The 15,720-nt window shown below is 48.0% G+C and overlaps 1 protein-coding gene across 3 annotated transcripts in view; it reads left to right on the top strand.

The window, feature by feature from the left end:
- JAZF1 (JAZF zinc finger 1) overlaps window positions 1-15,720 on the top strand; it is a 276,597-nt gene that overhangs the window by 121,024 nt on the left and 139,853 nt on the right. The gene's annotated exons all lie outside the window — the stretch shown is intronic.

The raw sequence follows: 15,720 nt of genomic DNA, 5'->3' as shown, positions 1-15,720 counted from the left end.
GGCCTTTTGATGTGGTGTTTAGAAGGATAACTGCAAACCCATTGGGGAGCCTATTTGGGGACCTGAACGAAACAGGGATACAAACAATATTAGAGTAATTCAGTTGAAAGAAAACACACAAACCATAAACTTGGGGGGAAATGTTTGTGGCCTTGAACTGTCTACGTGGACAATTCCATTGCATGGAAAATCCCCACTCCCCTGCCCCGAGTGTGGTGTTGACCTGGTGGATTCGCTCTGGTTGCCCCCCCCCCCCCCCCCCCGCCGCCGATGTGTAGTACCTTTTGTAAGAATTATCAACTGAGTTTCAAGCTTTTTCCACTGGAAGAAAGAAACTCTTTTTCCTATTTAAAATTGTGATGTTGGAAGTGAAAATTCCAAAATCTGTCTATTCCCAGTAAAGCAGTTTGGATGCACGTGACTAGATGTACCTGGAGGCGAGAAGAGTGAGTGACAGGTAGAAATCTAAGGGAGGCGTATTGCCAGAAGTCTTCTGTGATCATTTGTGCTGTCAGAATGGCATGAGCCACGTAGCAGAGGCCCTGCGTGGCTAGAAGTGGCCTGGGTGGTTTGGAAGTTCATTGCTAAGAGCTGAATTAGGTAGCCTCTCCATCCCACCGAACTCTGGATACTGTGTGATCCTGTGAATCAGAATTGAGAAAAAGGGTTCATTTTGACCAAGTGTGTTGGACGTAGGCCCAGTTTATAATGAAATTGAGATAAAAGAGAATTTACATGTAAATAAAACTGGAAATTTCAGATAAGGAAACTAAGGCTCTGAGAAATCAGGTGACCCATCCCAGGCCTCGCAGCTAGTTACTGAATTTAGGAATAGGAGCTAAGCTCTCGTGACCCCTCCTTCACTTTATCCCACTGTGTCCGCTCTCTTTCCTCAAATCATTTTCGGAATGTTTTATGTGAAAGGGGGTCAGATACAATGTGGTGATGGAAGAAGATTTGACTTTGAGTCATGGGCACACAATGCACTACACAGATGATGTATCAGAATTATACTCTTGAAACCTACATAATTTTATTGACCAATGTCACCCCAATAAATTTAATTAAAAAAACTCGACCGAGGTCAAAATGTGGCCTGCTAAGCTCTTACAATACCGCACAGAACAATCATTAAATTAAATTAAATTAAAATTGGCTTCATTGTAACTTAAAGTAACTAGGTTTTTTCCTGACTGAGCAGATCTCTGAATGTTTTCGTTAAATTCCTCAGCTGCTGTATCTCATTGCAGAGGACACTTGCAAGAAAACATAATATTTATTGTAGTGAGTACATCTCGTCTCGCGGCTTTGCCTTTCCCTCCAGTCAGCACTCTGTCTTCAGCCAGAAGTAGACAGAAGTTAGGCAAGGCCTCCATGTGCCCAGATGAACTGTGAACAGATCCACTCTCCCTGCACCCCACGAAGGGTTTGCTCAGCTGTCCGCTCTTGTCCCACAGATGAGAATCTCCCTAAAGGAACAGGGCCACCCAGCTGTGCCCATCGGCGAGTCGAGAGGAAGCCATGGTCTATCCCTTGGCTCCTGCTGTGCCCGAGGCGTTTGTGCTTGAGGTGCAGATGGTTGCTGTAGAGCTGCTAGGATGTTTGCTGTCTTCCACATAGCGATGCATGTCCCCTCCAGATGCTGTGCTCTGTCCCCACTCTACTGTCCTACCTTCTCCACCCCTGCATCCCACGCCCCGGGGCACCAAGGCATTTAGAAATCTGTGGGTGCCTAATAAGGGGGCTAAAAGCAACTGGCTCATGCCGGGAAGTCCCTGAATGCCCTCCGGAGGCCGTCCTCCCTCCTCCAAGCTGTGGAGCTTTTGTAAAAGATGCTGTGTTGAAAGCCGCCTGCAGAGTCGGGTTGCGTGAGCCTGACACTCATGTTTGCATCCTGGTTGTTCCCCCAAAATGAGCCCGGACGGTGACACCAGAGGAGACATTAACAAGAAGAGAACTTATTCTTGAATAACAGGAATGCCCCTGATAACAGTACAAAGCATAAGATGTTCATTGTAGAAGGCGAAATATGTTTTACTCTGTTATCATGCCAGTGGCTTGGTAATAAATATTTATCAGGTAGGCTTTAACCCGAGGTCCATCCCAGGCTGGGCCGCTGTCCCCGGGAATGTTAGCCTGTAATGGAACCGTAATGATTGCAAAGAGCAGCGTGTTAAAATGACCGGCTTGGGGAAGGTTTGATTTACTTTTATTTCCCCCCACAGCGTTGACACACTGATGCATCAAGACAAAGAAACGACTGTAATTTCCTGAGTAAAGCTGCAAGGGCCCTGAGCGATCAGCTCGCATACATTTACTTATAAAGAGGCTAGAGGGACTCGATCCAGCTTTATATGTTACACTGTTAGAAGAAAACATGATCGTTTCACTAAATTGTCACAAATACATACCCTTTGCCTGGTTAAAGATACTGTGTTCGACAACTACGTTTAATTTTTCTTTATTATTTTTACTTGTTTATTGCCACACGTGTCTCTGGACTGTTCTTAGCATTTCGGTGGCTGTTACTTTAGAACTGAAATTAAGAATTGCTCCAGACAGCAGTTGAAAGCGTTGGTGGGCTTTGGAACCCCAGAAGGAAAATGTATCAGATTATATATTTTCTGATTTACATTTTGCCGTTCTGTATACTCTCTATGGAGCACATGCTAACAGTTTCTAAGCATGTCATAATTTCTCACTATAGCCTGCCTTCCAGTTTATTACTCCTGGCCCCTCCTTCCCCAAAAGAAAACAGAAACAAAATCAGCAATCAGGAGGGAAGAACTCTGTGCCTTAATCGAGGAGCTCATTTGCTTTCAAGAGTTTATTTTCTCAGGAAATATTTCTAAACAAGTCATTTTGGGTGATGCTTCTCTTAATCCCTTGGATTTCTTATTTATTTATTTTTTTCTGTTGTGTGTTTTTTTCACTTGGACTTGAGATTAATGCCACCCTGATCTTTTTCAATTGCTTCACAGATAAATGGGGCCTGTCTCTTTTTTTATATGTGTCTATAATCTTGCAATTTCAGGACAGGACTTGTCCAGCCTTTGTGTCCTCTGCTTCATGTTCCAAGTTCCCTGTCTCCCCGGTTGCGATGATATTTCATTCATACACCGGCCGGTAAAAAATCCATCCTTTGTTTGCAAAGACCGCGGCATGTTTACCTTTTTACTCAATAACAGACTCCTTTCCGAGCGAGCAGAGGAAGTGGGATGTCCCTCTCGATATTTCATCCAGTTCTGTTTCCGTTAAGGCCGATGCTCATGTCATTTGTGTGTGGTTCTAGGAAGATCATAGCATTTGAAATCAGAAGCCTTGATTCAGACTCCAGCCTGGCCACACACCGGGGCGGGTGAGCCCTGGCCAGCGGCTGTCACTGTGGGCCACCCTTTTTCACCTGTGAGTGAAAGACAAGAGGCCTGTCTCTTTCTTAAGTCCTTTCTGGAATGGGACGGGATTCGGTATAATGGGAATATCTTCCCCACAAGGATGCCGTGAATACTCAATGCTGCGTCACATGAGTTGTGAGTCGCTGTGCATATGTTAGTTATCTCGGTTCAAATTCAGTTTTCGATAGTAAGCGACCACCCTCGGGGGCCCCGCCTACTAATACTCCAAAGGACAAGTGGTAAGATCTACTTCTTTGGTCACTAAAGAAATCGAAAGGATTACTTTGTGCTTCGAGATGTTCTTCCCCTGGCTGTTTGGGACTGAAAACCTACCTTAGACATTTATATCGTCATGTTTTATTTCAGAAAGCCAAATAAAAGAGAATTTTTTCTATTTTTTATTTATTTTTGAGAGATATTTGTAGTCATTATGTATCAGGACTAGATGATTTTTAAAAGAATTAAAAGTCCCTGTAGAATGCCATCATTATAGGTTCGGAAATCAGGGTTATTTCAAAATCAGGACAGAAAGAGGTAAATTATTGCAGGATGGCCTTTGAAAGAATCCTGTCAGGCTTTCCTGACAGTTGTCAATCACTTCCTCGGCTGGGGCTGGGGGTGTCCTGTGGTCACATTACAGTAATTCCCCAAATTTCAGTGTTCCAAGCCCTCAAGGTTCATTAGCAAGATTCCCTCTCTCCAGGGATTTTGCTCCCCAAATAATTTTGCAAGTGCCTGGAAGGGTCCCACATGCAACCCCAGCGTCCCCTAGACCCGAGCAGTCCTGGGTTCTGGGGTGTCCCACGAATAATCAGAGCCACGTTCTGCTCCTTCTCTGCCCCAGCCCCTGCGGCTGCCACCAGCCCCGTTCCCACTGTCCTCTGCCACGTTGCGGGTCTCAAGTCCGTATCCCACACCACGCTCCAGGCTCCAGATCCGGAGTCTCCCTCTTGCGCTCTTGAGAAACGCGTTCAGCTTTGCACACTTCAAGCCCGTGAGGGAAGCCCGGCGCCAGGGCCTGAGCAGTCTCCTCGTTTTCACTTGAGCCAGCATCTTACCCGCTGAGCACTTTCCGGCGCGAGCTGGGAGCGCACCGTCGAGGGTGCTTGCTTAGGCAGGTCCTTGGCCACGTGCTGCTTGCAAGGCTCTGTGGTAGCATCTTCAGAAGACGAAGGGGGAGAAGTCAAGGACCAAAGTCAGTGCACGAGGCGCACCTTTGTCCCCGGTGCTTGGCATCCTGTGGGGAGCTGAGGCCGCGCTGGGCACCGGGTGGGAGGACAGGGAGACACGGGAGGCAGTCGAGTGTATGTCTGGGGTGCAGAGAGTCAAAGAAGGGGCCCTTTGCAATCATGTTACCTCCTTGCCAGGTAAGGACACTGCCCGGTCACCGAGTCTCTCCTTGACCAGAATTGTCCAAACTTATCTATTTAAAGTCCTGGACCTTTACACGTCGGCCCGTAGATCTCCCGTGAAATGTGTGAAATGCGTGATCCAGGGATGGCCCGGGCTCCTGCTCCAAACCCGCTAGACAGAGTCTCGTTCTGGTGCAGACAAGCTTTTGCTTACCCCAAACAGAGGAGCCAGTGGGCGGCGGCGGGGACTTGCCCCTGCCCAGCTGTTGCTCGTCCTGGCGACTGGAGCTGTTCTGTTTGCAGACGGCCCGGGCAGAGGGGACCTCCCCCGCCCCCCTCGGATTCCCAGACGTACAGGATGGGTCCATTTTCTGTGCTTCTTACTAAGAGTGCCCGATAACTTTCCTTTTTAATTTCCAAATTATAAACTCTTTCGTTAGTTCCTGTCTAGCTTCCCAAAAGAAGACATAGTTTCTTTCTTTGGTTTATACCCAAGGTGCGAAGGCTCTTTTTTGATTCTGATGGAGAAGTGACGGGGGAGTGGGAGGTACAGGCGAGAGCCCAGAGGGCATCGGGCCATGAACGGCGTGTTTGCAGATCTCATCTTTCCATACCCAGGGTGAGCTTTTACGTAGGCCCTGCCCGGAACCTACTCTTAGATTCATCGTGAGGATCAGCGAGAGAACCAGCCCCCGTCTGTGGTGGGGTCTCACTGGGCCACTGTCTGTCCTGCTCTTGGCTTCCCACCTTCGGAAGCAATCTGGTGCTGGGGGCTGGGCATCGGGGGTGAGGGTCCTTCCCCCTCCCATCACCCACTCACCATCCAACCGCCCCTGCCCGCCAGCGTGCACTTTCTGCGAGCCTTCGGGTGTGAACACAGGCAGAAGTGGCCTCACAAGGATCTTCCCCGGGCCCCTCGTGCCCATATCACCTTCTGAACACTTTTCTTTAGCAAGCATGACTTCTTTTTCAGGATCTAATGAATGAAGGCGCCATCGATACGGAAAAGGTGGAAAGGACAGGTGGGCCCGGGATAGGTGGTGACCTTATAGCTCTAGAAGTCCCCGCACCTCACCCGCTGGAGGGATGTTAGGACATGTTTATGAACTAGAGGCAAATGCACTTCATGGATAGCACCCACGCTTTGCCAAGTAGAGGTACCTTGGGTGATTGAAACAGTGTCTGAGCTCCGGTTACTTTTAACGGTAACGGTGCCCTTCTTGGTATGAATCATAGCACAGACATCAAAGTGACTCATATATTTATCTGAATATATCATAATAAGGTTTGCATCTTCATTCTGGGAGCAGTTTAGGGCAGACAGGACAATCTTCTCAGTAAATGTTTGTGAAATACTTGGTCAGGACCAAAACAGAAATCAAAACTTTTATTATTCTGTCTCCCCAAACCAAAAGAAAAGAGAGACATTATTTAAAGTTTAAGTTTTAAACCAACACGGTGATAAATAAAAACTATTTTAAAGTTGAGATGGTAACTGACGACCTATATTTTACATTATAAATAGCAGAGAGGTTCATAGACCCTCATGCCCTTTTTTTAGTGGTGCGAGTCTCGCCCTGACAAATAATGTGAAATTTTAAGACCTCCCCTAGTCCCTTCCAAAAAGAAGGAAAGCCAGAGCTTGAAAGGAGGAACGGCACTTACTTCTGCACCCATGTCCATCACAAATCATGCTCACCTTGGAGATTTACCTGCCCAAGCGTCACTGTCGCCTTAAAGATTTGCCTGCACAAGCATCATTGCTTTTCTCAGGAAGGCAGGGCTGTATCTTGTGTGGTTTCATGAAGTCCTATAATTGGAATAACTAGACTGAAATTTTCCAAGTCTCCCCTTTTGGCAGTGAACCTGGCTGCAGAAACATCTTAGTTCTACCAGATATTTAACACTGTTTATCTCTGACTCCTGTCCACACTGATTTGTTTGTATTCCATGTCTGCCTTCTACAGGCCTATAAAATTTCGGCTGCTCTGCAGTCGGGGCCGAGGCTGCATTCTATATAAATACATTTCAATGGGACACTCTCTCCTGCTTCTTTAAAAACATTCTCTCCAACACGCGTGCACCCACCGCTTCAAGGGCTCTTGCTCCTGGTTTGCTCAGCTCTGAATCTAGAGATGCAGAACCCACAGAGCCCTTGTCCGAGTTCTCTGAACCTCAGCAGCTCACACGCTTTCATACCCCGGTGCAACATAGCCACGCTGTGTTATTAACTTTCGCTAATTTCTCTATCTTGAAAGTAAAGGTGCTTTCAGCGAGAGGTACCCGAGGTTGGTTCTTCAGCCCAGAAGTGCTCTGTCTGACCTCAGATGCCTGACTCTCAAGGACTATGTAGCACTTGGTTTAGTCTGAACTTCCCGCGTTTTCCTGCGGTTCGCTTTCTACTTCGACGTGAACCACAGCCGGCACCTGGGTGGATGGATGGCTGCTCCTTCGCCTTCCCAGCAGACTCGGTTCTGATGACTTCCAGGGAAAATAGCAGGAGTCACATTGTGTTTTGTTTTGTTTTTGTTTTTAATTTATGGGATCTCAGATTTATTATAAAAGGATCTAACTCGGGAACAGCCAGGTGGAAGAGATGCATGGTTCTAGGATGTTCTGTTGCATGGATTTGATAGCCGATTACTCCAGAGGGGACTTTTGCCTTTCATCTGTTAGGGAGTCCTTACAGCAAAGGGAGTGACATCTCTCCGATACTCTTAAGTACATTGCCTCGTCTTCATTCCTTTACCTTCGTTCTTAAGATGGTTCATAAGCTTTTGCCCACGTTTTCCAAATAAAGCGTTGCCATCCTAGTTAACGGCCCAGCACAAAAATGAATCGTTGGTTTTCTAGGAAGCAGCTTGGACTTGGCAGGACATCCCGAGAGGGAGTCCTGTGCTGGGAACCGTTTCCCTCCCTGGGCCCACCCCCCAAAAAGGAGTCGGCACAGTCCCTTGAATCACTTTGATTGCTGGGAGTGAAAAAAACTTCAGGAAGAGGTTTCAGAAACATGGATGTAAAAAAAAAAGACATCGGCATGATTTCGCTTCAAAGCAGATATTATTATTTTAAACCTTTTGCAACATACTTCTTTCCCTTCCTGTGAAGAAATAAAGAAATTTGAGCAACTTGGATGCGTTGCTATGTACGGTAAAAACTGTTTAAAAGGGAAAACGTTCTTTTCAAATTTAAATTTCCCATTTTAATTTCAAGAAGTAAAGTTTTTACTGGTGATCATTGGTCTCCTCCCACCTAGAAATGAAAAGTCCTTAATGGGAAGGATTTTTATCTTTACTCTGTGTCCCTGTCACCCTGAACCATGGCTGACATTTAACAGACATTCAGTATGTTTTATTGAATGAATAATTGATTGATAGCCTAATATTACCAACGCTTCATGGAGTTGTTAAGGCAAAGGAGACACTCCAAATGAGATACCCAATCCTGCCATTGCTTGTGACGACAGTCACATACACGAACACCGATACTCTTAACACCAAATGCCATGTGACCCTTAAGGATATAGCCATAGCGTGGTTTGTGGCATTTCAGAAAGTAGGGAGAGCATGGTTAAATTAAATCCACAGGTACATAGTCAAGTGAACTCATATTTTTCAAAATCCTTCCATTTAAACTCTGATAGTCTTAAGGGGCAATTATTTTAGCCTACCCCAACCTTTTCTGGAGACGGCAACAAGCAGTAAAACACCCAAAGATGAAGAAAAAAAAAGATGACTCCTATAGGAGTGATTTAGATTCGGCCAAAGGATGTTCCTTTGCAGAGTAACATCTGGGATCAGGTGGTTGGTTCATATTGAACATGGGCCTGTTTTGATGAAGGTCATTTCCAGGCCTTTGCAGTTGCAGAGACCAGAGTTTCAAAGAAACTGATTAGCAACTACAGAGAGTAAAGAAAATGCCATCGTGACGTCTTTGTGGGTATTATAATGTGATGAACAGGCTCGGCTTAGAAACGGGCTCCCTCCACAATTTGGGAGCTGTGTCGGGTTCTTTCGGTGAAGGGCTGGAGCCCCTGGCTCACGCCTCACCCTGCAGACAGTAGAGGAAGGAAACCGGCATTGGGGCTGAATCCCGGCTTCCGCCAGTCACCTGGTGTCACCTTGGACCTCGCTGGCATCACTGCCCCTTTGTTTAGGTCCTTAGCTGTGAAATAGAAAATGGAATGTCTGTTTGGCAGGGTAGCCGTGAGGATGACTGAGATGCTGCCGTAGAGTCAGCGGGTGCTGAAGGCTTCCCCGTTGCCTCCCCCTCTACGTGTTAATTTAGGTTTATGTTGCGCCGAACAGACTGACACTCCCGCTCTGTCCACCCCCATTGCCGTTCCTCTGCTCTTCCGAAGTCCTGGAGTCTAAAGCAGTGTTCCCCAGACTTTCACCTTTCCTGGGCCAGTAAAATTTTAGCAACATACTGATGCTAACATTTTCTTTTGCCATTTAAAGACTTAAAAAGCAGCCCGGCCTGTGTGGCTGTGTTGGCTGAGCATCTTCCTAGGTACCAGGAGGTTCCCAGTGCACATGCCAGGGCTTCGGGCTCCATCCCCAGTAGGAGGCACGCAGGAGGCGGCTGATCAGTGTTTCTCATCGATGTTTCTCTCTCTCTCTCCCTCTCCTTCCTCTCTCTCTAAAAATCAATAAAAACGTATTTTTAAAAAAAGACTTAAAAAACAAATATATCCTATATGGTCAACATAATTTCACAAAAGACAGGACATTTTTATAACCCAAGGGAACATAATCTGCAAGTGAAGGTCTGTCCTCATCAACGCCTCATCTCCTGTCAGAGATCAGAACAGCCCAGGGCCAACATTTAGGGTCCACTTTCCTGGCAAAGATGATTTCCCTCTGCAGTGTCACCGCCCATGAGACTGGCCTGGGGATGGGATCACCTGGCCTGTCCATTCGAGCTGTTTCTCGGGAACAGGAGACAGGGCCATCATTGCCCCCCCATATACACACACACGCAAGCCCTCTCAGTGGTGACCATTTAGGGGCCTGGGTCTGTGGTGAGCCTGGGGCTTGGAGACTTTCACCAGCCCTAAATGCCCATAAATTAAAGAGTCTGTTTTTAGACATGAGTAATGGAAAAAGGCTTACTGGTGAAGGTAGGGGAGGTGCGAAGTCCACTCGCAACAGCAAATCACTCCGGTTCCCGACTGGATGCCGTAGAGAACTGGGGCGAGGGGGGTGAGTTTCTCAGCCTTGGCCACTCTGCGGACACCCCTTTTCAACCATCAGCACTGAGGAGCTGCTCCTTCCCGTTGCTGACGCTGGCGATTTGAAAACCACTTAATCTGGCTCTCTTCATTTAGGAAGCAACTGCTAGGTGGAGCTCTGTGTTAGGGGCAGGGCATTGGGTCTTTCAGCTCTGGCTGTTCTCCATGAGAGTTATTTATTCTTTTTGCAAATATTCAAATTATAGAGTCCGTTTATGTTTGCACACTTGAAAAAACAGCATTTGCACGATGCTTTAAATCATCGAGCTAATGACCCTGGCTCTGTAGATCAGACTTCCCGTGACCAGCGCATTGGTCTAAGGTTGAGCCCTCCCTGGCTCGACCACTGAGCAACACCAGCCAGGCTCTCTTATTTTTATGTCCCTGTTTGGGGGAGGACACTCTCTTGGCCTAGGCCTCGATGTAGTAAGACAAACAGGCTGCTTCCAATACAGCCCATCCCGCTCCGAGGCTCGGGGCAGGTGATTGAGGCTGGCTCTGGGCTCCAGGGAAGAATGCTTTTGTAGTTTACCCCCACCCCCCAGCTTCATCTTTAGCAGCCGCTTGTTGCCATTAGCAACAGAATAAGAATGTAGGCCTGGGGACCAGACCCAGCGAGGCCTCCGGACTTGCTGTGATCTAGACCTGAAGCTGGAAGGTAAGAGCTCCGATGACCAGGTAACCACAAGTTCTGCTTTGTCCTGGCTCCAGCCTGGTTTGCACATTTGTCCTGGTGACTTATTAATAGCATCCCCTTTCCTTGTCAGGGGACAGTAAATTATATGATATATAACATAGCCCTCCCTGACTTACCAGAGCCGTGCTGACGTTTGGGGCCGAAGCGCTAAGTAATACCAGCACGCGTTCGGCCAGCGTAACTCACGCCAGCCCCACCGCATCTCACGATCCCGTGGCCACCAGGGAAGGCTCGTCTAGAATTAGGGTTTCAGAATCTGGGCCAGAAACCTTTCCATTCCGCCTCAGTCCAGCATCTGGTGCTGTGAGACCCGTGGTGACAGGACTGCATATGCCGCTGAGCCAGAAGCGAAGGCCGAGGAGTGGCGGGTGCGACTGCAAGGCAGAGCCTTAAACCCCAGACTGCGCTCCCGAGCAGCCTCCTCTCGCAAGCTCGGCGACCTTCCAGCTTCAGAGAGAGGCTGTATTTTCAATGACCTGGTTTTATTCTGAATAATTAAATCACATATTAAAATGAGGCTGGATTCAGAGTGAGAATGGGGTTTGAGTCCTGCTCGGCCCTTGTTAGCCACTGACTAGAGAAAGTCAGTTTTATGAAGACAAAATGTCTCTTTTCCACGATTTCACCATGTTTTTCTCTCCTCTGGAAGTTCCAACGTGCTGTTGTTTCTCCTACACACCTCTTCTGCTGCCTCACCTGACTATCTGCTATTCTTCCTTCACCTTAAGTATCAGCTCTTTGGAGAAGCCGTTCCAGTTTTCCAAGCCTAGGTTGATAGAGTGACCCTTCCAGGTGCTCATTCCTTAGCCCAGCACCTATCCACAGCACCCGTGCCCCTTAGCCCAGCACCTATCCACAGCACCCGCGTCCCTTAGCCCAGCATCTATCCACAGCACCCGCGTCCCTTAGCCCAGCACCTATCCACAGCACCCGCGTCCCTTAGCCCAGCATCTATCCACAGCACCCGCGTCCCTTAGCCCAGCATCTATCCACAGCACCCGCGTCCCTTAGCCCAGCACCTATCCACAGCACCCGCGTCCCTTAGCCCAGCATCTATCCACAGCACCCGCGTCCCTTAGCCCAGCATCTATCCACAGCACCCGCGTCCCTTAGCCCAGCATCTATCCACAGCACCCGCGTCCCTTAGCCCAGCATCTATCCACAGCACTCCGATACTTACCAGTACAGAAGACCCTTGAAAAACAAGGGGACTAGGGCCACTTACTCCTGCACAGTCGAAAATCCACATACAACTTTGACTCTCCAAAGACTTAACTGCTGATAGCCTTCTGCTGACCAGAAGCCTTACCCCAGCATAAACAGCCGATTAGCACATTGTCTGTGTGTTGCATGAATTATATACTGTATTCTGACCATAAAGTAAGCTAGAGAAAAGAAAACGTTATTAAGAAAACCCTAAGGAGGAGATGATAGTACATTTACGGTGCGGTGCGTATTTATTGAGACAAGTCTGCGTGTAAGTGGACCCACGCGGTTCACGCCTGTGTTTTCCGGGGTCAACTGTATTTTCTGAATGAACAGCTGAGCGCAGACAGGCCAGTGAGGAAAGTCTCCCCGTGAGGCAGTGCGGTGGATAAGTGGTTCCAAACTTCACGACCATGTGTGGAATCGGCTTGTGTCTCCCTGAGAAGTCTTATTCTCGCTAATGTGCACACGATCTCACATTTGGTATTGTTTTTAATTTGTCTTTATTGTGGAAAATATTATAGATGTCTCCGTTTTTCCGCCTTTGATGCCCTCTCCCTGTTATCCGCCCCACGCCCAGGCCTTCCCCGTATCATTGTCCGTGTCCAAGGGTTACGCTTCTAAGTTCTCTGACCAACCTCCCCCCACGCCCACGGTCCCTCTGAGATCCCGGCCGAGGGCACGTGCTCGGTGGCAGGCTCCATGCCCACGGGGGGTGGGCAGCCAACCCACGTGTCTCTCTCACGTGGATGTTTCTCTCTCCCTCCCTTCCACTCTCTCTGAAAAGCAGTGGAAAAAATATCCTCAGGTGAAGATTAAAAAAAAAAAAAAAAATTGCTTTGAATTACCTTTCGGTTCCTTTAGGATATTTTGAAAAACAGTGTGGGGTGTTTTTTTTTCCCTTTTGCAGGAGCTCAGTTTTGTCCATAATAGCAAAGACATAGCCGCAGGAATGACTTCAGTGTCTTCCATTCTGGGGAGATTTTTTGGCTTGAGAAAGGGGGGTAATTCATAGAGTCGTGAGCAATTCAAAGTTACCTGCAGAATCACAGGGCTCCGTGATCAGGCGCATGTGTTCTTCCTTCGTGAAACCCCCTCAGGACCGTTCTAGACTGTTCTAGACCATTCTGGACCATTCTAAAACATTCTAGACCAGTCTAGACTGTTTCATTCTAGACTGTTCTAGTCTTTTCTTTCTAGACTGTTCTAGACTGTTCATTCTAGACTGTTCTGGGCCATCTTGTTTAGCTGTGAACCCCTTCTGGACATTTTCATTGTGTGGCCTCTTTCTGCGGTCATTACTGAGCGCCAGTATTTCTTTTCCTGAGGATTGTCACAGGCTTCCTCTCACATTCCTTCAGGTCCTCTTCATGTCAAGCACAGCTTTGTGTACTGAGTGCTCAGTAGTGTTTTTATGAAGAGAGGAATAGTAAACAAAATCCTTAAGTTATTAAAAGCAAAAATGAGACTGACCCCATTTTAAAAAGGAGACGAAGAGGGGATACAGCAGAAGGCACAGGCTGAACTGCGTTTGGATAGTCGACAAGGGCTAACAGTTATTTTTCACTTTTCCTATAGGCAGAGCTATTATTTTTTATTATGGACACAAAAATCATAAACGTTATTTTTTTAAACAGACGACGGGCTTTGGCCCGGGAGCCCCGGCCACACCTCGTTGGCAGGCGGGAGCCGCGTTGGAGCCGAACGCCTCCTTGCAGCGTGACCCACGCATTTGTTAGGACGATCAGGGTGAGGGGTGCCGACTGCATTCCTTCGGTGGAAATTTGGAAAGATTGGTCTGGAAAAGCAGTTAAGGGCAGCGCTGCCGTGGTGTGTTTTTGGAGCGATGCTTAAGAACCGAGAAGTTACATAATGCTGAGAAATGAAGACGATAGCCCGATTTTCTGAGCAAGTCCCTCACCAGATACCTTTGCGGTGAGACTGTGCATCCTTCCTGATTTAACCCAAGCACATCCGTAGGTCCGAGACCCGGTTTCATAGAGAACTGCTGCTGGCAGGTAGGGCTCTGGTCCCAGTGATCCCTTATAGAGTCTGCATTGTTATTTATTCATATTTCACTGGTGAGGAACCTGCGGCCAGAGAGGCTAATTCATTTGCCAGAAGCCACCCAGCAGAGTGGGAGGCCAGGCCTAGTGCTTCCTGACCGTCTGCTGTGCGCGTGGCCCTCTGCTGGGTGCCTTGTGACATGTGGCTGGTGTCTTTCATGAAGCCAAAATAACCTCTGGGGAGATGGGATGTAAAGAGATGCTAAAACTAAGTGATGAAGATGCAGGGGACACTTTGGGAGCACAGAGGAAACAAAAGCTGCCCAAATGCTCCAGCCTGGGGCTCAGGGACCTCCGCCCTCCCACCCCAGGCTCCCCACGCACGCGTGTCCTAGTCCATCGCACGCTCACCACGCTCACACATCGCTGGTTTCAGCCGGCGGCAGTGGCCTTCCTGCTCCCTCCAGCTGCCAACAATGACACTGTGATTTGTGTGGCCTTAGTATGTGCTGAGTCATCACTTTTACACATGATTTCATTCATTCCTCACAACTACAACAGGAAAGGAAGTATCATCCCTGCTTTTCTGATGAAGAAAACGAGGTTTTGAGATCTTGAGTAACACACTCAGCTCTACAGGTGGGAAGTGAGAGGCCTAGGAATCGAATCCTGTTTTGTCTGATCCCCAAGGCCCATGACTTGAACGCCCACCCCCATGCCCATCTTTATTTGCCCTCAAAGATCAATGCTGCACTCCATGGAAGCCTTTCCTGGCGTCTCCCACACCAGGGCTTCCCTGGCCCACCTCCCCCTTTTACTACTTTTCCTCTGAATCCTGGGAGGGGCCCCTGTCCACCGCCTCTTGGACCACGTGCTCTCTGGGACCAGCTAGTGTCCCCAAGTGCTTTGAGTGCAGTAGACACTCGATACAACGGGATTGTGCATGTACATCCATTCCCAGGTAGCCCCTGAGTACGGCTGTGAAGAGAAATTTACTTTCAAAGTTCCAAAGAAACCACTTATGTTTCTATTTCCTCCCTTCCTCTCTCGACTTCCCGAGGGGAGGCTTGGCTGGTATTTGAGAGCTCCGGCTGCAGGTTTCATTCCACTTTTAAAACAACCAGTACATTTCAGGGCCTCTCCTATCCGCAGTCTCGGGTGCCAGATAAGAAGGAATGCTCAGCCAAGACCTGCAGATGCTCGAGAACAGTGACATTTATTAGAGGTACCAGCACGGGCCAGTCGGAGCACAAATGCCAATGTCACAATGAAGCTGCTGGCCAGCACACACGTTCCTCGATGCAGCAGCGGCCACCTCACTTCTGTTTCCATGGTGTGAAAACAGTGACTGTGGTGGAGAAAACACTTGAATTTCTTTAAATGCTGCAAAATTGACAGATGGTAGTAATATTCATGTGCAGGCCGGAGTTTGCCTTGGGGCCACCGACGTGTCGTAATACTTATCCCCACAAGATGTCAGTATGGTATCAGTTCTGGGGGCCACAGACTTGAAATAGAGTTTCCCTTGGTGCATACACCGTGAGGCCAAGGCTTGCCTGGCCCATTTCCTTCTCCTGCAGGATTAGCCCACATACTGCCTTTCTGATTAATTTTCCCTGCGCAGTTTTCCGTTGGTTCACACCTCATCAGGAGGCTTTTCTGAGCTCTCTCTCTCTCTCTAAATTTAAATACTTTCCTAACTCCTGCCTGAGTCACAAATAACCTTAGGAATCCCCTCTTTTGGGTGTTATCTCAGCACTTTTAAAAGTTTGCAAAAGGATATAAGTAACAGCATGGTTTTATCTCTTTCTAAGGAGGGTTTTTAAGTCGT

This window comes from Miniopterus schreibersii (genome assembly GCF_964146895.1).
Source record: "Miniopterus schreibersii genome assembly, chromosome: 9".
Taxonomy (NCBI): Eukaryota; Metazoa; Chordata; class Mammalia; order Chiroptera; family Miniopteridae; genus Miniopterus; species Miniopterus schreibersii.
Note: the sequence above shows the minus strand (reverse complement) of the source record. Positions and strands in the feature narration are given on the sequence as shown.